At 36.6% G+C, this 23,395-nt stretch overlaps 1 pseudogene; it reads left to right on the top strand.

Annotated features, from left to right (window-relative positions):
• Positions 1–318: 318 nt before the first annotated feature.
• LOC120130056 lies at positions 319–21,860 on the top strand (annotated as a pseudogene).
• The last annotated feature ends 1,535 nt before the right edge of the window (positions 21,861–23,395 follow it).

The following is a 23,395-nucleotide window of genomic DNA, read 5'->3' as shown; positions in this document are numbered from 1 at the left end:
CGAGACTTTCTTCTTTACCGATATATTTATGAGTCCTACCTAACAATGAGTAACATTAACATACTTTAAGAATACTGACTGTTGATAAATTTTTCTCTTAAGTGTCAAGTTAAGAACAAAGTTAAACATTATATATTAATCCATAGAAATAAAAACGTTAATTATGTCAAATTAAAGTAAAATAACTAATTTGTAAATTTTAACATAATCGAGAGACTAAAGCCAAATTAGACCCAGTTTCTAAAACCTCTTCTCATCATCGCATACTCCAAAGCGTGCCGTACCAAACTAGCAAGAACCATCTTTCTGGTCTTCATTTGCTTTCTTAAGTCTTTTCTCATATCGTTACTTAAAACCCGCTAAATCTTAAGGACTGAAAAAAAAGCAAGTACCCAAAAAAATAAAGTGAGGGAAAGGGAGAGTTTCGATCATGGCGAGAAGTGTTTCAGTTTGGTTTGTTTTGGCCGCAGTCGTATGCTCTGTAACGGCGATATCAGCTGAATAGAGCAGTGAATCGAAGGAGTTTGTTTTGACTTTGGATCATTCCAACTTTACTGATACAGTTAGTAAGCACAAGTTTATCGTCGTTGAGTTTTATGCTCCTTGGTAAGTCTTTCATTTTTCCCCCGTTTGCACATAATTTTTGCTTATTAGTTTTTAGATCTTAATTTTATTTTTTATGAAAAAAGAGAGGATTCAAGTGCATGCGATTAATTTATTTGTTGATTTAGAATTTAAGGAGGCTAAAATCGATTTTTAGAAAAGTTTTGTTAGTGCATTTTACTGTTTATTACCAGATCTTGTTTTTCCTGGAGGAAGTTTTAAGTTTCAGTTGTTAAAATTTGAGATCAGTGTACAACTGTAAGTTTACTTGATAGAAATTAGAAATTAATTTGAAAAATTGAACTCGTAATTTTTTGCAATCCGACATTTGTTTATCTTGAAATGATATAATTGAGTTCTTATAGAGTTCCTCAAAGAAACATTTACTTTTGGAAGCTGCGGAAAATTCTCTCATAAATTCTGAGGAAACAGTAAAGTTTTTATCATGAAAGTCCTCATATTTTATAGTTTTTAAGCATTGGTTTCGATCTGTTAGGTTGTTGAAGACTTGAAGTTTGGCCTTTCTTAAGTAAAATGAAAAGTGCTACATGTGATTATGTTGTGCTAACATGATATTTCTTAGTAAACAAATTTTGCAAGAATGGGCTACATCTGTAGATCGCTTTGGTTTATTTTTTTTGATAGGAAAGAAAGGCCTCATTAAAACCCCCTTCTTAACTAAGGACCTTATAGAAAGGTCATTAATCATAGGAAGGAGGGAAAGAGTGCCTTGGAACTTTTATAAATATTGAAAGTTACATAATAGTTAAAAATAACACTAAATTGCTTGACATAAGACTGAAACACTCCTCCCATCATAAAAACCTACACACAAAATGAAGAAAATCAAAAAAGACCCTTACAATCACCCAATCCCTTCCTTAGCTAAGATATCTGCCTCTCCATTACACTCCCTAGGAATCAACCTAACTGAATGAACCTTATCACTAATAAGCCTTGAAATCTGAAAAACAATAGGCAAGAAAAAAATAGGTGCCAGATCCGTAGAATGAATCCATTCCACTGCAGACGAGCAATCACTTTCGACGATCAACCTAGCTACTGAAGCCCACTTAGAAGACAGAAAAATATCCAAGCCTCTTTTTATAGCTTTTAATTCAGCCAGAGGGGGGATTGCTTGACCAATACTCTCTGAGAAAGTCAAAAGAGTGCAACCATTCCAATCTCTTAATAAACCTCCAATACCTCCACCCGAATCAATCTGCCTAACGGCTCCATCTACATTCATCTTTAGGAAGTCTACTGGTGGGGGTAACCAGCGCAAAACAACACGATCAATAACATTACTAGAAGAAACACCATCTGCTAGAGATGGATTACCAATCAACACATCCTCTTGTATAGTAATACCCGGAAATTTGGCTAGGAACCATTTAGCAATCCTGAATCTAACAATGAAGAATAGTGACACTTTGTCAATAGGAGTTCCTTCGAAAACCCTTGCGTTCCTAAATTTCCATACAGACCAAAAGATGGCTCCCGGAATTAACTTCCAAATCGTAGATTTCGCCCTCAACTCACCCCAGGAACAAAGAAGAGAAGGAGGATCCTGTGGTAGAACCATGGCAATATCCCAGAAATTAGCTACCTTATTCCATAATTCCCAAACCACCATACAAGAGATGAATAGATGCTGCACAGATTCCTCCTGATTCTTACAATAGGGACACAGAATATCATACCCTAGGGGTAGACCTCTCTTGACCAACTCGACTTTGACAGCTACTTTCTGATGAGCAAGTTGCCAAAGGAAAGCTTCCACCCGAGGTGGTGCAAAGCCCTGCCAAACCCCTTTCGTCCACACTGCAGTACCCCCAGACATAATACCAAGAGTATTCCTACAAGATTTAACTGAGAACAATCCATCTCCACTAGCAGTCCACGATAAAAAATCATCCACAAGTTCTGAAAGTTGAATATCCTTCAACTTAGACATCAACTCCAACCATTGGACCAATTCCCAATCACACAAATTTCTCCTGGTCTGGACAGTCCACACCCAACCACTCGATTCGAAGCTGCCAAACTCCTCAACTTTCCCCTCTTTATTAGGAGAGAGCACAAAAATTCTTGGAAAAAGGAATTTCAGAGGACAGTCATCCGCCCAAACGTCATTCCAAAAAGAAATAGACTTGCCATTTCCTACTTTCAATTTCGAATTTGACCTTAGACAATCTCCCACCGAATCATCCTTCAGATAATTATTAGCTATTCCTCTCAAAATCCAAGATGAATGAGGATGAGAGACCTCCCTAATAGACAAAGAATTGCTACTGACCTTATGTCTGCTACACAACACACCTTTCCAAATGGAATTTTTGTCATTGGCAAATTTCCACACCCACTTACCTAGAAGAGCCCGATTAGTGAGGTTCAAATCAAGAACACCTAATCCACCACAATTTATTGGTCTGCATACCAAGCTCCAATTCACCTAGTGGATTCTCCTCTTTCCCTCCTTATCACCCCATAGGAAATTGGCCATTAACGAGTTTAACTTCTTACCAATAATACAAGGCATTCTAAACAAAGAAAGGAAAAAAATTGGTAAGGAAGATAACACCGATTTCAGTAAAACAGTCCTACCGGCCAATGACAAACATGAGGCTTTCCACCCAGCAAGTTTGGCACTAAAGTTCCTAAAAACTGGATCCCAAAGAGCCTCTGAATTCTTCTTGGCACCCAAAGGAAGGCCCAAATATTCTGTTGGAAAGGAACCTACTGAGCAACCCACTTGTGATGCCCAATCTTTTAATTCATCGTCCTCCATGTTAATCCCAAACAGCTTACTCTTTACCAAATTTAAATGCAGACCTGCCATTATACTAAAAATCCTCAACACTCGTTTAACGTTCTTGAGCTGAGAAATCGAAGCTTGGCAAAAATGATTAAGTCGTCAGCGAACTGAAGATGAGACAGCTTAGTAGTATTATCATTTTTGCCTATTGTAAACCCCTGGAATAGTCCCTTGTCCACTGCTTTAGAAAGCATCAAATGAAGCAACTCACCCACAATGTTAAACAATAATGGAGAGAGACTACAGCCTTGTCGTAAACCTTTTTCCATTGGGAACTCATCCGAAGGAGACCCATTCACAAGAATTGAAATCGAAGCTGTTGAAAGACATTGTGAAATCCAAGCAGACCATCTGTTTCCAAAACCCATCTCTGTCATTGCTCTAAATAAAATAGGCCATTCCACAGAATCATAGGCTCTACGGAAATCAACTTTTAGCACTACTCCTCTCAGCCCTTGTTTTCTCCAATAATCAATTCCCTCATTCGCAATGAAGGCACAATCCAGCAGCTGTCTCCCCGGTATAAAGGCGAACTGAGACTGACTAATAACGTTACCAACACAGCAGCTAAGTCTCTTAGATAGCACTTTAGAGAGAATCTTGTAAAGACTACCCACAAGACTAATTGGCATAAAGTCCCCCACACTATCCGAATTAAGTTTCTTTGGAATGAGCGTAATAAACGCATGATTAACCTCATGTTCCCAATCCCTGCCCAAATAAAAATCTTGAAAAAACCTCAAAACATGCTCCTTTAGAGTCGACCAACATTTCTTGAAGAAGCCTATTGTGAAGCCATCCGGACCTGGAGCTTTAGAGCTGTCCGAACAGGCTATCGCTTGCCAGATTTCCTGTTCATTGAACTGCTCCTCAAGTTTTGTAGATTGACTTTCTGTCAGCTTGGCGAAATCCAGAGATAAAGCTTCCACTTCCATTATAGACTTGTAGCTGTAAGCATTCTTAAAGTAGTTCGTAATATGTGCCTTTATCAAATCCGGATCTGAAACAACAGAACCATTGATCATCAGACTTGTAATTTCGTTCCTCTTGCTCCTGTTTAACGCAGACAGATGAAAGAATCTTGTATTTCTATCCCCATCCTTTATCCATTTTGTCCTAGACTTCTGAAACCAAATACTTTCTTCCACCTTATACAACCTCTAGAGATTCGTTCTGAACTGAGACAACTGATCCCATTCCTGCTGTGAGAGAACAACGTCTTGTGCCTTAAATTCTAAATCCTGGATCTTCAATTCCAAATTTGAAATAGACTCTGCAATCCCATGAAACTTACTGCCAGACCAATTTCTTATTGATTTTTTGTACCTTGTAAAAAACTGAAGAACCCCCTTCTGCTCTTACTCCCCCTCCAATTTTCCAAGGACGATTGAACCAACTCCTCAAAACCTTTCTCCTCTAGAAGATAATTAAAAAATCTGAACGGTTTAGGACCCCAATCTACTGTTTTTTCCTCCAATAAGACAGGATTATGATCAGATAAAGACCTAGGTAATAGGCTCTGCACGACATTCGGAAAACTTAACAGAAAATTCCCAGATATAAGAAACCGGTCAAGTCTGACCCAAGTAGAAGTCTCTCTTTTGTTACACCAAGTAAACCTTCCCCCTACCATAGGGAGATCTATTAAGTTAGTTTGCACCAGAAAATTTCTAAGAATATCAATAGATAGCCAATTCTGAGACTTTCCCAACTTCTCAGCCGGATCAAGATACACATTTAAGTCACCCCCAATGCATACTGCCACTGTTTGAGCAGCGACAAAATCCAACAACTCCCTGAAAAATTCCTCCTTTTCTGAATCAATGGAAGGACCATAAACATTAATAATCACACACTCTTCATTTGAATTCTTAAACCTTCCAAAAACTGCTATGAATCTGCCCGTTAAATGGCTGTTTGAAACTTCGAAAACCATATCATTCCACAAGACCAACAGTCCACCTGCCGAACCCACTGCTGGAACGAAAGTTCCTCCATTAAGAAACCTTCCACCTAACCTCCTCCACAATGCCTGAGAACAAAATTCTAACTTAGTTTCTTGGATGAGAAGAATACACGGCTTATGCTTCTTGACCATATTTGCTACAGCTCTAGATTTCTCCTTTCTACCCAAGCCCCTGACGTTCCATGAAATTATCTTAATCTTCATCATATATACACGAAAAACAGAAAATCCTCAGAGTAAAGAAATAAACCAGAAACCTATTCCCCCGGGCTCATCCCTTCCCTATCTTTAACCAAGCCCTCCTCAAGATTAATAATTTTTTCCAAGAATATCTTCTTCCCCTCTTTGAATGAAATACCTAGAATTTTACTAACTTCCCAGGTGGCCAAAGCCTCCTCCAAGAAAATCGAGAAATTAGAGGAAGACACTGTACGAATGCTAGCCACATCCAGAGCTTCCCTAGTCAAGATCCTTCTCCTTCTTCCCTTCTCCTTCCTACTCACTGGATTACACTGACTCCCAGAACCAACCACTTCTACACTCTTAGCCTGCTGAAAGTTGTCTCCTGCTGAATTGAAACTGGATTCGCCTTCCACCTCTACCTCTGTGGGACTTCCCTCCAAAATAGTGGGAAAAGAATAGTTACTTAGGATAGGCTTACTGATATTCCTGTTAAGATCCATCAACACCAAAGGTCGCACTGCCCCCTCCTCTCGACTTGGGTTAAACCACACCTTTCTGTTTCTAGATCTTCTATAAACTCTAGATATAGCTCCACAACTCCACCTTCCAATCGATGCATTTCTAATGTGCATACTCCTAGACAACTGTTCTAATGGACTCCAACTTCTTAAACCTTTTGCAAAAGACCCTTTGTTATGCCCTGACCCCTGAATGCTACCCGTGGTGACTGTCCTTGCTTCCCTTTCCACCACTGCTTCCTCTACACTGCTTACTTCCTTGGCCAGCACTTCTACCGCCTCTAACATATCTTTATTTGACTCTTTTAGAATACCACACGGCTGGGACTGAAATCTAGCCTTGTCCCCATCACTTATCGAAAATGAGTTATGATCTGATGAAACAGTAATCGAATTCTGCTCATTGGGTTCAAACAAAACGTTTTGCTGTTGCTCTCCTACTGCCTCCACCTAAGACTCTTTAAGTTTACCATAGCCCAATTTATTTAAAATCGAAGCTGGCCCAGAAATAGAAATTCTAGAATTATTTGAATTGGGCTCACTGGATTCCTTTGACTGGGCTTTATCACTTTCATTAAGAAAGACATTCCTTAACCCAAGACCTCGAAAATCCCCTTCCAAATTCAAATTTTTTCCAGGAAAGTCTGACACCTTCGCACCACTATGTTGACCTTCATTTTCCTGCGACATTAAATGCTGCCCCCCTTTGCCGCCTGCCAAATCTGCACCATCCACCCTTACCAACCCTTTACCCCCTGCCTCTGATGTACCGACTTCTCCTACCAGCCTCCTGTCTACTTTGTCCCTAGACTCCACAGCTAGCAATTCTAGACCGCCCACCCCTCCTGAGTACCGATCCTCTTCCTCCTCTGATGAAGCTTCATCTCTAAACTCACCTTCTCCCGCCACCATAGAATTTTTTGCAGAAAAACTCTCCTGTTTTATACTAACCGATCCCACAGTAATTTTGACCTTAAAAGATCTCCCATACGAACCCAATGTAACAGATTCCTGAATATCGAAAGGACTGGCCACCCTCAATAGAACTCGTGCTACCGCCATGTCCTCTTTTCTGACCGTCGACTCATGAAAGCATACCAGCTTCCCCCATCTTAATACAAGTTTTTCCAGAAAGGGGATATTCCAGCAAAGTAAAGGGATTCCAACTAAGTCTATTGAACAAAATGCCATCGGAACACCATCAACATTCATAACCGGATCAAGCCAGTCAAACCAGAAGAACAGTTCCTCCCGCCTGCTTGACCAAGCCTCCTCAAAATCTTCCATCGAACCAAACATTAGGATACATGAGTTCCATGTGAATCCCCATTTAGCTCCCTTAACCTTAATCCCCTCACCAGCCAGCCCCTTCACCACTATCTCCAAATCTAAATGAGGTTTGATAATCCCAGTTAAAGATCTTTTCACCCAATTATAATCATCCGGGGGAATATGCATCTCCCACAAATTCCTCATCCCAGTAACCATACCTGAGAGACCCTCTCTGGTCCTTTTACTCACTGGAACTTCCCTCCTCCCATCAACAGAGACAACTGCTTCCTTATTCGGTCTTTCATAACTGCCCGCCCTATCATACTCCTCTCTATCCTGTACGTTCACCACCTCTTTGTATGTTCTGCCGTCCCTAGGGCTATTCGGCTTCTCCAGAACCATCTGCTGCCTATCTTCTTCCCCTCTCACTTGCTTTTTTACTTCCCCCTGGAAACTTTTGTCATCAGTTGCTCTTCTCCTTTCCTTCCTATACTTTGCAACCCCCATTGAGACTCTTCTCCCATCTATCAATGTGCCATTGACATTCTGAATCGCTCTTCTACAACCTTCCTCCTTCGCATATTGCACAAAGGCAAAAGTCGATGACTTATAATTTGGTTTCACCATAAAACTTGGAATAAAAATCCTTATAACACGACCGTAAATATCAAAGATCTCTCTCAACTCTCTTCTAGTAACTCTCTTACTAAGATTATCTATGAAAACAGTCCATTCCTTATCGGAAGAAGAATGAACTGTCTCAAGCTTTCTATTTCTCTCTCTACCAGTCTCACTCATGATTTTTTTAAAGAATCAAAACTTTTTCTATTTCTTGTTGTAGTGCATCAGATCGATCGCTTTGGTTTATTGAAATATTATTATTTATTCCGTACTATAATTTGTTATCTGAATGTTGCAAACATGATTCTATGACCATTGATATATATTTTTATGCAATGGTTATTCAATTTAGCATTGAAATTCTTTTTTATTGAGAGATTTAACTTAATTTTAAAGTTTAAAATTTAAAATTCCTTTCATTTTCTTAACATGCCTTTTTAGTCTTGTTTATCTCTTGCACTGAATTATTTTACTTCTACTTTAGGTATGGGCACTGTAAGAATCTTGCTCCTGAGGTAAACAAATTACATTTCCCCCGAAGTTCTCAGTTTTTATTGATAATTTATATGCTTAGTCGGCTAATAAGTAATAACAACAAAACTTCTTTGTATCCTATGTAGTATGAGAAAGTAGCATCTATATTAAGTAAACACTACCCTCCAGTCATTCTTGCCAAAGTTGATGCCAATGAGGAAGCAAACAAAGGTTTAGCAAATAAATATGATGTCAGGGGTTACCCTACACTTAAAATTTTGAGAAATGGAAGGAAGGATGTTCAAGAATACAAAGGTCCACGTGAAGCTGATGGTATTGTGGAGTATTTGAAGAAACAAAGCGGTCCTGCTTCTGCTGAATTGAAGTCGACAGTTGATGCTACTAAGCTCATTGATGACAAGAAGATAGTAGTTGTAAGCTCTCTGAGAATTATTTGCTCTTCTGTTTCCGTTCTTTTTTAATTACGAAGTTTAGCTGATATGTGTATGTGTTTTATTTCTAGGTTGGAGTGTTCCCAGAATTCTCTGGCGAAGAGTTTGAGAGTTATATAGCACTTGTTGAGAAATTGCGTTCTGATTATGAATTTGGTCATACTTTGGATGCTAAGCACCTTCCCTGTGGTGAATCATTAGTGACTGGCCCTGTGGTCAGACTTTTCAAGCCTTTTGATGAACTCTTTGTTGACTTCAAGGTAATCTTGAGCTACACCTAGCAAGTTTGGCATGATATAATTACATGAAATGGGGAAAATAACTAAAAACATGACGGGACACAAATTGACGAACAAGTCAAAATCTATATAATACAAATTCTTAATTTATCAAAATTATATAATATATGATACTTAACCATGATTATGGCAGAACAATACATGAATTGCTAATCTATCTGGACCCTGGAGCATTGACTATAGTCTATATTATCACTGAAATACAAATTCACTTATGTTTTTTTATAAGAATAGGAGGTCTCGTTAAACCCCCCTTTCATGATTAATGGAGCTCATAGGAAGCTCCTTAATCAGTGGAAGGAGGAAAAGAGTGACTTAGAAGTATATTAGAATCTTGAAAAGTACATAGGAGTTACAACAACCTGCAAGTCCCTTAGAAGTAAAAATAAAAAACATAAAAAACAACCTTGACCGACAATTAAAAAATCAACCTATACTTGTAACATCCCGAAATCCGGGTCAGTGATTAAAATGAGAATTTTTGAAATTTGGTGATAAAAGTAGAATAGTTAAATAGTTTAATGACTTATTGGAAATATAGTTGAAGGTTGTTTGGTAATTATTGAATGAATTAAAGGGTAAAACGGTCAATTGACAAGTAAGATTTTTATTTCCCTTTATAAGATAAGGGAACCACGTGGAAGAGGAGAGATTTCTCCAGAGTTCTATTCTTCTCCTTCTTCTTCACGTGAAGCCATAAGAAAAGGTAAGATCTCTTGTTGGTTGATATTTAGCCGAATTTAAGATGGGGTTTTGATCATTAGATGATAATTAAGCTTAAGGAAAACTTAATTTATCTTAAAACCATAAGATAAAGGAGTCAAGAGAGATTAAAGATTAGAAGTTTTTAAAGGAAATCTTGAATGAAAGTTGATAAGTTAAATTTGACTTGTCAAGGGTCTAATTAAGAAGTTAGAAGCCATAGAATTGGAATTAAAACATGTTACAAAGTTGATATAATTCTTGAGTTACATATGAGGAATAGAATTTTGAAGTTAAAGATGGTTTATATGGATATAAATTGGTTTAAGCATGTGTATATGAGTTAAGAACATGAAAGGGGATGAAAGATGAAGTATTTGAGTTTATTTGAGTGGATTTTCGTGCACGAAATGGAATTTTGGGCTAGTGTGCATCGGTACACATTCAACCTGTACCGATGCATCAAGGGTAAATTTCCAGATATTGTTCAGTGTGTATCGATGCACAGGAAGTGCATCAATGCACCCCTTAAAAATGGAAATAGCGAATGCAATTAGTTCATCGATGCATAGGAAGTGCATTGATACACCCCCCTTAAGATTAAAACATCGAAGGTGCTTTGTGTATCGATGCATGGGTAGTGTATCGATGCACATGTTAAGGGATGCATCGATACATTGTAGAATGTATCGATGCACTTTAATGAGAAATGGAATAAATCGTTATTTCAGTTTATGAAAGGATAGATCAAGTATATCAAATGGGATACTGATAGTATAAATACATGATTGTGTAGATATCGATTGAGAGCAAGTTCCGTAATGATTGAAAGGTTAGAATTATCAAGAAGAGAAAGAAAGCCATAGGAGTAATTGATAGCAAGTGAGGCCAAGGTGAGTGCATCTTATTTTAATATAGGATTATGTGGAAATTGGACTTGCGATAAGTCTAATTCCTATAGTTGTAGTGCATTAAGTCATGAATATAAGTATGTGAATTTCCTGATTTGTATGTATTCATGATTATATGTATTGATATGTTTTTGTATGTGTTATATGATTTATGTAAAAATACTATTATGTGATATAAGAAAATGTAATGTAAACTACATATAAATGGTGAGACGTGTAAATATATGTACATAGAGAGAAATAAGAGAATAAAATATAATCCATATAACAATGAAATATGAGACTATATGAATACATGTCTATAAGATAGATTAGGTAAAAATAGGAGAATATGATATAAGTGATTTTATGAGAAGCGATTTGAACTGGGTAAGCATGTATAAAAGTTATATGAACAATAGAAAAATGAATTGGGTAAGTACATAGTTAGGTGATCATTTATATGCATTAGTATAATAGAATTATATGATTTAATAAGAATTGAGATAAACTAAATAAGATTGACCATAGAATGAAATGAGAATATTATATTAATTAGGAAGCTTGAACATAAGTGATAATACGAACATATAAGATAAGCTATAAGGGGAAAACTCATGTACTTGAATAAAATTATGACATATAAGGTATATGAAATTGAACCAAGTAAATAGATTAGATTAATATATATATAAGTGAAATGATAGAAGTGATACATGTTTATAAGTATGTCATAGATTACATGATATAGGTAAATATAATAGAATGAATCTTAAGCTATATGAGATTATATAAGTTATTAAATATGATATATGTGATTATGAGAAGAAGAACATAAACCATGTGAATATAAGTATAGGTAAAATGATATATATACATATACATATTGTCGGAACCGTTTTTCGGTTGGGCCCCGAATTGGGATTCGACTTGGATTGAATAGTTAGAGTCGCCACGACCACTTTAAAACAAATTTAGGTGGGTCGGACACCATCTTACATGATCTGCGTTGTACGAGAAACGTGTCGGGTTCGGGAGTCGGTTACGGTCAAGGAAGGATTAGCACCCTTGAACCGTCCTTTCGGTACCAATTAATTTGTCGGTTGTCTTAATTGCGAAAATTTAAAATTAAAATTTAAAAGTATTCGATTCGAATTGTTCACCTTTGATTGGCTAGAGTTTCTAAAAAATGTAAAAAAAATGTTAGATAACAAATATTGGATAAATTAAAGGGAAAATGGAATAAGTAAAAAAAATAAGTAGAAGAAAAAAATATTAAATAAAAAGGAAAACAAAAAAAGATAATATATATATATATAAGATAAATAGGTGAAACTGAAGACAAGTAAAGTTAAGTAAAAAATAATGATAAAAAAGAAACACAAAAAATAGAGAAATAAAATAAGAACAAATAATAAATAAAATGGTTAAATTTTGAAAAAAAACGTTAGTGACGAAAATATAAATATTGAAATATGAAGACTCAAAATAAAATAGAATGAAACTTAATGAAATGACTGAAATAAAAGTATACAAACATACGGGGACCAAAACGCCATTACCCCCTAAAGTCTCGAAAACACGGGTACATGTTGGGCAAAAACTGCGTCGTTTCAACTCCAATTATATATTTGCATTACAAAGGCCAAAATGGCCCAACCTGCTTCATTTTCCTCCTCACTTCAAAATTGAAAGGAGAGAGAGTGTGAGAACTCTCTCCCCTTTCTCCTTCTTTGGCCGAGTTCATGCCACCGCCCAGTGGTATCCTCGTCGCACCGCCGCCTCTTCCGGCCGCCGCTCGTGACGGCCGGAAAACCCAAATTAACCTCAAAATGTTCCCCTCCTTACCGTGTACCCGAAACCGAGCCTCAAACGTCCTAAAAACACCTCTACCAGAGCAGATCTAAAAAACCTTTCGGGTTTTACCTTTTTTTCGACGAAACCTTGCGATTTCCGATGGCTGTGTTGCTATTTTTGCTTTGATTTTGTGTTGCTCCGAATGTCTTCTTTTTTGTTGATGGTTGATGTTCGGCGTAATCGTGGGTTATATGTTTCTGTTATGTTTCTCTGTTGCTACAGTGGTATTTTTTGTGGCTCTCGTTCTGGTTGTGTCTTGTTGATCTCTGTATGTCCTGTTGTTGGCTGATTTTTTTGGCCTCGATGTGTTCGATGGATGCCTTGTTTTCTGTCCAACGTTCCTCGTTGATATCTTGGCTTGATGATGTTGGTTTTCTGTTCGGTTGTGGTGCCTTGTGGGTTCTGTGATCTTGTTGGTTCTGTGTAGATGGTTTGTTGGCAGTGTTTGTTCACTGTTTTGTTTTCTCGTGGTGGTGACCCTGTCCCCTCTGGTCGATGGGTGGTGGAATATTTATACCCACCATCGGTCGTTTGTGACTTCCGAAATACAGGACTCGTTCGTGGCCGTTGTGACCGGCCACCCCGGGATGGGTCAGTCCCGGGGATCTCGGCCAGAAATCTCGCGCAGTTTGTAACTTGACCCTTGACCTCCTCTGCGCGGCGCTGCTCTGCTTGGATGAGTAAACCCTAATTTTGGGTTTAGGCTGGTTCAGGCCCCAAATCTATTGGACCCGAGTAGTGGACTTAGACCTGATCCTAGATCTGGACCACAAAACAAGATAAATGAAATTAAATTAAACGAATAAAATGAAAAGAAATAATAATAATAATAATATAGTGTATATAATATATAAAAAAATATTTTTTGAACTATATATTATACTTAAAAATGTTTTCAAAACTATATATTATATAGTTTTCAAAAATGATTTTAAAAATATAATATAAGTTTTTCAAAATGTTTTTAAAACTATATATTATATAAATTTTTCAAAAATGTTTTTTTAAAAACTATACATTATATTTTCAAAATGATTTCAAAACCATATATTATATAACTTTCAAAATGTTTTAAAACTTGTATATTGTATATAAGTTTTCAAAAACATTTTTTAAAAAACTATATTATATATATATTTTCGGAAACCGTTTTTTTGAAAACTATATATTATATTTTTCAAAATCATTTTCAAAAAATATATTATATTACTATATATATATATATATATATTGGAGAAAATGAGTGTCTACACACATATATATATATATATATATATATATATATATATATATATATGACTATGAGTTGGAATAATGTTATATGATTTATACTAGGATAAATTATGAGACTATATGTGAAATGAAATGAGTACATATTTATATGATGAGATGGTGAACTATATGAACATGTGAATATATGTCTATGAGAAGACATAATAATAAGATATAAGCAAGGTGATAAGAAATTTGAAATGACGTGTAAAATTAATATAAGTTGTGTAAAAGTGATCTACGTGATTATATGTATATGTGATTTAAGTTATGTGACCTAAGATACGCGAAAGGTGAAAGTGAATTATGTGTCTATGTGAATACGTGAAATGACATAAATAATAATGCCCATGTTATGTGTCATGAGAGTTAGGGATATAGTTGGCATGCCAAGAGTCGAGGGTTTACGCGGTCCTTCGGGACATATATGTATTCCTTGGAACATGTGTGATGTCTTTTGAGACACGTACTTAATCCTTTGTATATGTATATGATTCTTAAGGAATTTTCTACGTGGTCCTTAGAGACATTTTATATGGCACTTCGGTGCAATTCTACGCGGCACTTCGGTGCAATTATGCGAGCTGTGGTGACAACATTAGTACAAAACCTCAATAGACTCACATATTTATAGTTCTCAAAAGTGTACATGGGCTAAACAAAGAGATAATAATGAAGATGGTACTGGTGAAGTATATGTTTTTGTGATATGAACTATATTATATGATTGTTATGATGATGAGCGTATGGTTTGAATGAGTCATATGTTGATGAAAAGTATGATTAAAGGATATAAATGATAATAATGTGGATAATAGAATAAGATTAATGATGGAAATAATGTGTGATGTGTATATGTGTACATTATATTATATATAATGATTGTGTGACATCATGAAGTAATATGTTCATACATGTTTAAGCATTTAGAGTTTCCTTTATAAATTTAATGCCTCACTAAGTCATAGACTTAGCGTGTGATTGTTTCACACGTAGGTTAAAGAAGCGAGAAGAGAAGCGAAGAAGAGCAAGACATGTCAGCATCTCCCTTACAAAATTTCAGATCAGAAAATAGATGATTTAAATGTGCTTGGTTAATTTGAATATAGTTGGCATGTACTAATTGATTGAGTTGAATATGTTCTGATCGATTTTGATTATTTTGGTCAATTTATGTAAATAAACCGTTTTTATTTTAATGAAAGTTTTAAATTTTCTTTGAATTTTGTCCAGAGTCAAAGTTTGAAAAGTCAATGTGACACCTCAGACTCGTATTCGAGTCGGGTACAGGTTGGGGTGTTACAATACCAGTCTTAACTAGGGCATCTGCCTCTAGGTTAGTTGTCCTATTGACCCATCTAATAACACCCTCAAGATCATTAAGCCTAACAACAATCTCTTTAACAATAGCAGCGTAAACGGCTGGGCATATTTCAACTATCTTGATCCAATCCACTGCCACCTTGCTGTCACTCTCAATAATCAAGTGATCATTGATTAGATCTCGAAAAGTGTCAAAAAATGATAAGCCCTTTTGAATAGCTTTTAATTCCATCAAGGTAGGAGGCCCCAGACTAGCAGACTCCTTAAAAGAGCCTAAGATCAAACCAGAAACGTCTTTTAAAACACCTCCCAAGCCACTTCTTTTCCAATCACATGTAGTAGCAGCATCAACATTTAATTTAATACAACCATTGGGAGGACAGCAAGGGAATTTGGAAACAATCGGTTTAGGGTGCAAAGAACACGAATCCCACAAGGAAGGATCCAATATTAGTAAATCCTTAGAGATAGGAGCCTCTCTGAACTTAGCTAAAAACCATGAAGCAAGCCTAAACCTTGCTAAGAAGAAAAATTCTGCTTGATCAAACTTCCCCCCTTCGAATACAATTGAATTCCTAATTTTCCAAGTGGTTCAAAGGACAACCCCTGGAATAAATCGCCAAATAGATGAATTTGTATTCAAATCATCCCAGGCTAGGAGAAAGATTTTAGCATTATTATGAAAATCATAATTAATCCTCCAATACTTCATCAGTTTATTCCATAAAGACCACACAACCGAACAAGAGAAAAACAAGTGAGAGGCAGACTCTTCCATCATCTTACAAAGAAGGCATAACACATCTTCAATACCCTGAACTCCTCTTTGTCTAATGCTGTCTTCACAGCTAGCTTGTGAAGAACTACTTTCCACATAAATGTCTCCACTCTTGGAGACAGTAGCCCTCTCCATATTATGTTCTTCCAGAAACAGATCTCCTCCAAACCAATAGAACCGTAAGAACAGTAACACAAGATTTAACAGAATACACCCCATCCCCAGTGCCTTTCCAAAGCAACCCATCAGAACAATCTAAGGATAGTGAGAAATTCGAAATGACTGCCATAAGATTAGACCACTGTTCGTATTCCCAATCATTCAAATTCCTTCTCAGCTGAACATCCCAAACCCATCCCAATGTGTTGTAATCACCAAACTCAATTAATTTGCCATTCTTGTTTAGGGAAATAGAAAACAGTCTAGGAAAAATGACCAAGAGTGGATGATCCATAGCCCAAACATCTTGCCAAAACCAAATAATTTTGCCATTGCCAACTTGAAGACTGCACATGCTTCTAAATTTCAAACCAAAAATGTCTTCTTTGAAATGATTATTCACCACAGATCTCCAAATCCAAGAAAATTTAGGAGGTACCTTACTGTCAAACAATAGTAACGATGATCCATGTTATATTTAGTACAAATAATCTTCCTCCAAACCGAATCCCTGTCATTGGCATACCTCCAGGACCATTTCCTTAAAAGAGCTATGTTCATCATATTAAGATTCAAAACTCCTAAACCACCCTCATTCTTCGGTTTGCACACAGTATCCCAATTAACCCAATGGATCTTGTTTTTACCATTTCCTCCTCCCCATAAAAAATTGGACATAACTGAATTAAGAGCTTTGTTAACCAAAGCTGGTACCTTAAGCAAAGAGAAATAATATGTTGGAAGCGAACATAAGACCGACTTTATCAGTACCAATCTCCCTGCTAATGAATGGGACAATGCCTTCCAACCAGCAAGTTTGTTATAGAAATTTTGAACCACTGGATCCCAAATAAGTGAGGAGTTTCTGTTAGCCCCAAGAGGAAGTCCTAGGTACTCTGAAGAAAAGTGACCAACTGCACATCCTATAGCATTTGCCCACTCCTGTATTTCATCTCCATTCGAATTAACGCCAAACAATTTACTTTTCTTCAGATTCAATTGTAAACCAGAAATAACTTCAAACACACGAAGCACCCTCTTTACATTCAAAATCTACATCCTCGAAGCACCACAAAAAATGATAAGATCATCCGCAAATTGGTGTGATAATTTAAAAGACACATCCTCTCTACCAATAACCTAGCCAGAAAATAACCCCTCTGAAACAACCTTATTGATCAACAAATGTAGCAGTTCCCCTACCAAATTGAACAACAATGGAGATAAATAACAACCTTGGCGAAGACCCTTTGCCATTGGGAATTCTTCAGAAGGAACCCCATTAACTAAAACTGAAACAGATGTTGTTACGCATTTTCTGATCCAACCAATCCATCTAGAACTAATTCCCATCTCCATTAGTTTGAATAGAATAGGCCAATCAACTGTATCATATGCCTTCTTGAAATCAACCTTGAAAACACAGCCCTTGAGTCCATTTTTCCTCCAAAAATCTATTCCTTCATTAGCAATTAGGGAACAATCCAATATTTGGCGACCTGATATGAATGCAAATTGAGTTGGGCTAATGATATCTGAAATACAACTCCTTAATCTCCTCGAAAGACACTTAGAAAGGATTTTATATAACCCACCTACTAAGCTTATAGGCCATAATCATCAAGACCTCCGTTAGAACTCTTTGGAATAAGAGTAATAAAGGTATGATTAATCCCATGATCCCATTCTTTCCCCAAGTAAAAGTTGTGAAAGAAATTCATAATTTCTTAAGAACATGCCAAAATCTCTTGAAGAAGCCCAAATTTAAACTATATGGCCCCGGAGCTTTATTGCTATCACATGACTTCAAAATTTCCCATATTTCCTCCTCTAAGAATTCTTTTTCTAAAAACAAACTCTGCTGCAATGAAATTCTGGGAAAGTTCAGCCTTATGTCCTCAACTTCCAAGGTAGATCGAACATTAAATATTTTAAAGAAATGCTTCTTGACAGTGGCCTTAATCACAGCCGGGTTTTGCACAATCTTCCCCTTAATATTTAAAGCATTCAAGGCATTCATCTTTCTCCTAATTGAAGCACAAGTATGGAAGAATCTAGTATTTCGATCTCCATCTTCTACCCACTTAGATCTTGAATTTTGAAACCAAATCTGCTCCTCAATCTTGTACAATTTCCACAGTTTTGCTCTAAGAGAATTCAATTCAGCAATCTTCCACTGTCAGAAACACCTTGCTGTTGCTGAATATCAACCTCCAGCTTGTGAATCTTCCTTTCTAGATCAGTAATCAAAGCTCCTGGAAAATGATCTCTCTTCCCAGCCCAATTCTTAATTGCCAATTTAGTTTTCTGCAATATACTGAAAATTCCAGATTTGCTGTAACTATTCTTGCATACTTGAATAGAATTCCTTACCATTTCCTCAAACCCATCCTCCTCCATCAAATAATTAAATAGTTTAAACGGTTTTTCCCCCAATTAACTCCTCCATTTTCAAGCTTGATAGCATTGTGATATGAGACAGACTTAGGAAGAATTGATTGAACAATATCCGGAAAAGCTGCTAAAAATTGATCATCAACCAAAAACCGGTCCAATATAACAAAAGTGGGGTTATCTTGGTTGTTGCACCAAGTGAACGTGTCACCATTTAATGGTAAATCAATTAATCCTGTTTGAAGAATAAACTGGCTGAAGATTCTCATTGAATTCCTGTTTTGACCTTTACCAAACTTCTCTTCATATAAATAAACATTAAAATCTCCTCCCACACATACAGGTAGATTCAGTCCACTTATGTACATGCTTAATTCTTCAAAAAAACTAACTTTCTCCTCCTCCACAGAAGGGCCATAAACATTGATGAATCCGCATCTGAAATTATTCACTCGAAATATCCCTGAAATGGCAATAAATCTTCTGCTAATGTACTGGTTTTCCAGATGGAAAATATTTTCATCCCAACAACACAGTAAACCCCCTGATGATCCAACCGAAGGAGACTCAATAACACCTCGAAGATTATTTAGCCCTAACGTTATTTTACTTATTCCGTGAATCGGAAGCGGGCCACGACCCCTCTTTTTGGACCCAAGGCCGGCTTCTGTCAGTCGATCCGGGCAGAAGACATTGTCATGTGGGGAGTTTGGCTGGGGCGGCACATCTGTTAAAAGATAGCGCAAGTGTCCTAAGATGAGCTCAACGAGAACAGAAATCTCGTGTGGAACAAAAGGGCAAATTCACTTATGTTGTTAGATGCATTTGTACCATTTGCAATTATCTTTTACTGAAGATATTTTCTTGCAGGATTTTAATGTGGAAGCTCTAGAGAAGTTTGTTGAAAAATCTAGCATTCCTCTTGTTACACTTTTTAACAAGGACCCAAACAATCACCCATTTGTTATCAAGTTCTATAACAGTCCGAATCATAAGGTAAATTTGCAGAATCAGACACTCATTCTTTTTCTCCCATGGTTCTTATATACATTGAAAGAAATCAGAGTGTGGCTGTCATTTGTTTGCTAACAAGCATTATCTTGGAATACCAATAATTGTCAATTTTGAACTACCAAATAAATATCTTCATTCACCTTTAATGCACTTTAGAGTTTGGACTGTGTTATTCAGTTTTCTATGAGCATTCTCTTCTATATCATTTTGGTTTGATTGTCATGAGTCATAACTTGATCCTTACATCCTTTAAGTTAATCTACTAATAGAAAACTCTGAATCTGTTAGGCTATGTTGTTTGCAAACTTCAGCGGTGAAGATATTGATTCCTTAAAATCTAAATACCATGAAGTTACTGAGCAATACAAACAATAGGGAATTGGCTTCCTTTTGGGAGATCTTGAGGCTAGTCAAGCTGCCTTCCAGGTTAGTCTCTACTTCAATATAGTAGTTTGTTTATTGCATTTGCTACACAAGTCTAATTATTATTTTTTGTTGGAAAACAGTATTTTGGAGTGCAAGAAAGCCAAGTACCTCTAATCATCATTCAGAATAATGATGGAAAGAAGTATTTGAAACCAAATTTGAAGGCTGATGATATTGCACCATTTGTGAAGGATTACAAGGTAACATCTTCTCTAGATTTATATTTTTTTTCAGAATATGATAAAACTTGTACTTTCTTGCTATCAAAATTCTCGTATAATCACAACTTTATGTAGCTTGTGCTGGTTAAGTTCATGAGTTATTGATAGGATATGGAAGTATGAGTTATGAGATATTTTTGGTTGTTTTCTATGTTCTGTTTGCCTAAAGTACTCTTTTGCAGGAAGGAAAAATTCCACCATATGTAAAATCTGAACCTGTTCCTGAGGAGAATAATGAACCTGTGAAAGTGGTTGTTGCTGATACCCTAGAAAACATGGTTTTCAAATCAGGAAAAAATGGTGTGTGATTGGTAGATTCTTGCTGTTCTTTCAGTTTTCCCCCTTTACCATTTTGGTAGTCATGGTCTACTGTTTGTATCCCCCGTCGGCCGTCACTCTTGATATCGGATGGTTTTATCATGTAGAAGACATAATAGATTCTTAGAATTGCATGCAGTTTTTTCATCCAACAGTGTGGAACTTTGAATTTGGAATGAATTGGTGGATAACTTATTTTTGTTGTGAAGATAAGGTATAGTTATGTGAATCTAAAATTTTAACTTTGAAGTGTATAGCTTATTCTTTTCTTTTCTTTTTTTCATTTTGGGAGCTATCTGGTGGCTATTTTGTGAGTCTTAATTTAGGAAGTAGAGTAATGCTTTGACCGCGTTGTTTGAGTTTTCAAGTGATTTACAGCTGTTGGAGAGAGACTTCAGTTTTCATGTATAATTAAGCAATTCTATTTTTGAAATCACCTTTCGTGGTAAAATGATTTCAAGATTTTCTTTATGCAGTTCTTCTTGAATTTTATCCCCCCTGGTGTGGACATTGCAAGAAATTGGCCCCAATTTTGGATGAAATTGCTGTCCACTACGAAAAAGATGCTAGTGTTTTGATTGCAAAACTTGTAAGTTTCTTTTATTTAGTTGGTTTTAATAGAGACTATTGCTTCCTATAATATTGAATATTATCCCAGTTGTAAATTTTCATCTTCAGTTTTTTATATATGTTTCGGTCAGCTGAAGTTTTTAGCTGCACTCCGATTAGAAAGAGTATAATAGAAATTATATTTTTTTGATAGGAAGTATAATAGAAATTATTGGAAGTGCTTTTTAAAAAAATCTCCATGGGTTATGTTGGTAGAATACTCTCTTAGAACACTAAGATGATTTATTATTATTTAGTTAGTGATTTTTGATAAATTATCAGGAAGAATCTCTTTAATAGATATACTGGTACTTTAGTGGCGTTAATTGTTGCAGGGACTCGCATCTCCTATATGTTGTGTTGACATCATGTGTGTTAGACCATGTTGCTCTAACTCTTCATTTTTCTTGAAACAATTATGTTTGATACCATACTTGTGTCAGATGCATATTTGGACACGGATGCAGGTATATGATCCTGCAAGATGCTTCCAAATATGTGGAAGCTTAGAAAAAATAAACATGTCTGTGTTAGACGCTCGCTCGTATCTGACAGTCACTTCTGAGTCCGAGTGTTATTGTGTTAACTGACCTACATTTTGGGAAAGGTTTTTTTTTTTTTGACCAATTTGCTTCTCCACTTTTTTTTGACCAACTATTTACTTTAGATCGTCTAGTGGGAACATACCTCCATACAAGGGCGATAGGACAAAGGAAGATATCATCAACTTCATTGAACAGAACAAGGACAAAACTGTTGAACAAGAATCAGCGAAGGATGAGCTCTGAAAAGGGTAAGTTTCTTACAAGTACTGCTGTTCTTTTAATCTAATAGTATAAGCGAACAAATGATAAAAAGCCGAATCTGCTGAAATTATTTCATTTTTTCTCTTTGTAGATGGTATGTGGATTTGCAGTTTTATACCGGAACTGCCATCGACTGGATGATACCAGATCTTCTTCCCTCGCCTCATTCCCTTTCAGTTCAATGGATTTCTTTTAAATTAAAAATATAAAATCTTGTCTACGAAATAATGTAGGATGTGTTTTTCGGACATGTTGCCGTTAATTTATAATAGTTTTCTGTGTGCAGTTAGTTGTAACAGTTGTCCGCGGGAAACATCAGAACGAGTTAAATCTAGAGATGATACTTACGTTTATTCACTTTTGACCTTTTTAATGTTTCAGTCGCTGCTACTTTGCTTTGATGATATTTTTTTAGTATGAGAGTAGTAGTTTAGGAAGCCTAAAATATAATATGGAAGTGGCATAAATTATCAATATTTATTGTCACACCCCCGATTTTTTATTATTTTTTATTTAATTTTAGGGACCAAATTGCAAGTTTTAAAAGTTGTATGATAATTTTTGAATTTTTCTAAAAGTTCAAGGGCTTGTTCTCAAATTTAACCATTTTTGGTCAGTAGAAAAAAATAGATTAGGTGTTGCGAGATTCGAACTCCTAACCCCAGGTAGCCACCCATGCCTTAGGCGTTTAAAGTCGGGTTATATATATATCAAATCCCCAAATCAAGTCCTTAATTTCCCCCAAAATCCCAAACTTAGTCGTCCGTCGCCTCCCCGAATACATCCCCGAATACGTTGTTGTACGATCATTGTTCAGCCTGTCGCCACTACCATTGTGTTCATCGTCGACCGGTGATCAAAACCCAAGCCCTATCGCACTGTGAATCATCGTCGATCGACATGAAAAAGCTAAAGAAGCTTCGTCGGAAAAACCCCAAATCACGCTCGATTTTTCCTCGTTTTTCGCCGATCAAGCCACCCCCACGTCTCACCGGCACCTCCGTTGGCTTCTCCGGCATTGTGCGTTCAAAACCCAACCGGTGGGTATTCGCGTCGTCGACGTTTTTCACCGTTTGCTGTCGGGGTAAGTTCTCGATTGAATTCCAGTGAGCTTTGGCGTATTTTTGTCGTGATTTTGGGTTGATTTTGGCTAAATTGAGTGTGTAGATGAATCGGGGATAATCAATCGGTCAAAGCAACCTTCGCAGCCGTCGCATGTATCGTCACCCGTCAAAAGTGCGTGTAGGGCTCTTCTGTCAGTCCATGACTCTTCTGGAACCAGTCCAATCAGACCGAACCGGGTCGAGTTGAGTCAACTATTGAGTCAACTAGGACAGAGTCAACTCGTTGACTTTGACTGACAATTGACTTGATCGTTGACCTGACCGTTGATTTTGATCAGAGTTACCGTCGACTTTGA

The sequence above is a fragment of the Hibiscus syriacus genome, unplaced genomic scaffold (genome assembly GCF_006381635.1).
Source record: "Hibiscus syriacus cultivar Baekdansim isolate YM2019G1 unplaced genomic scaffold, ASM638163v2 tig00110505_pilon, whole genome shotgun sequence".
In the NCBI taxonomy this organism is placed as follows: domain Eukaryota; kingdom Viridiplantae; phylum Streptophyta; class Magnoliopsida; order Malvales; family Malvaceae; genus Hibiscus; species Hibiscus syriacus.
Note: the sequence above shows the minus strand (reverse complement) of the source record. Positions and strands in the feature narration are given on the sequence as shown.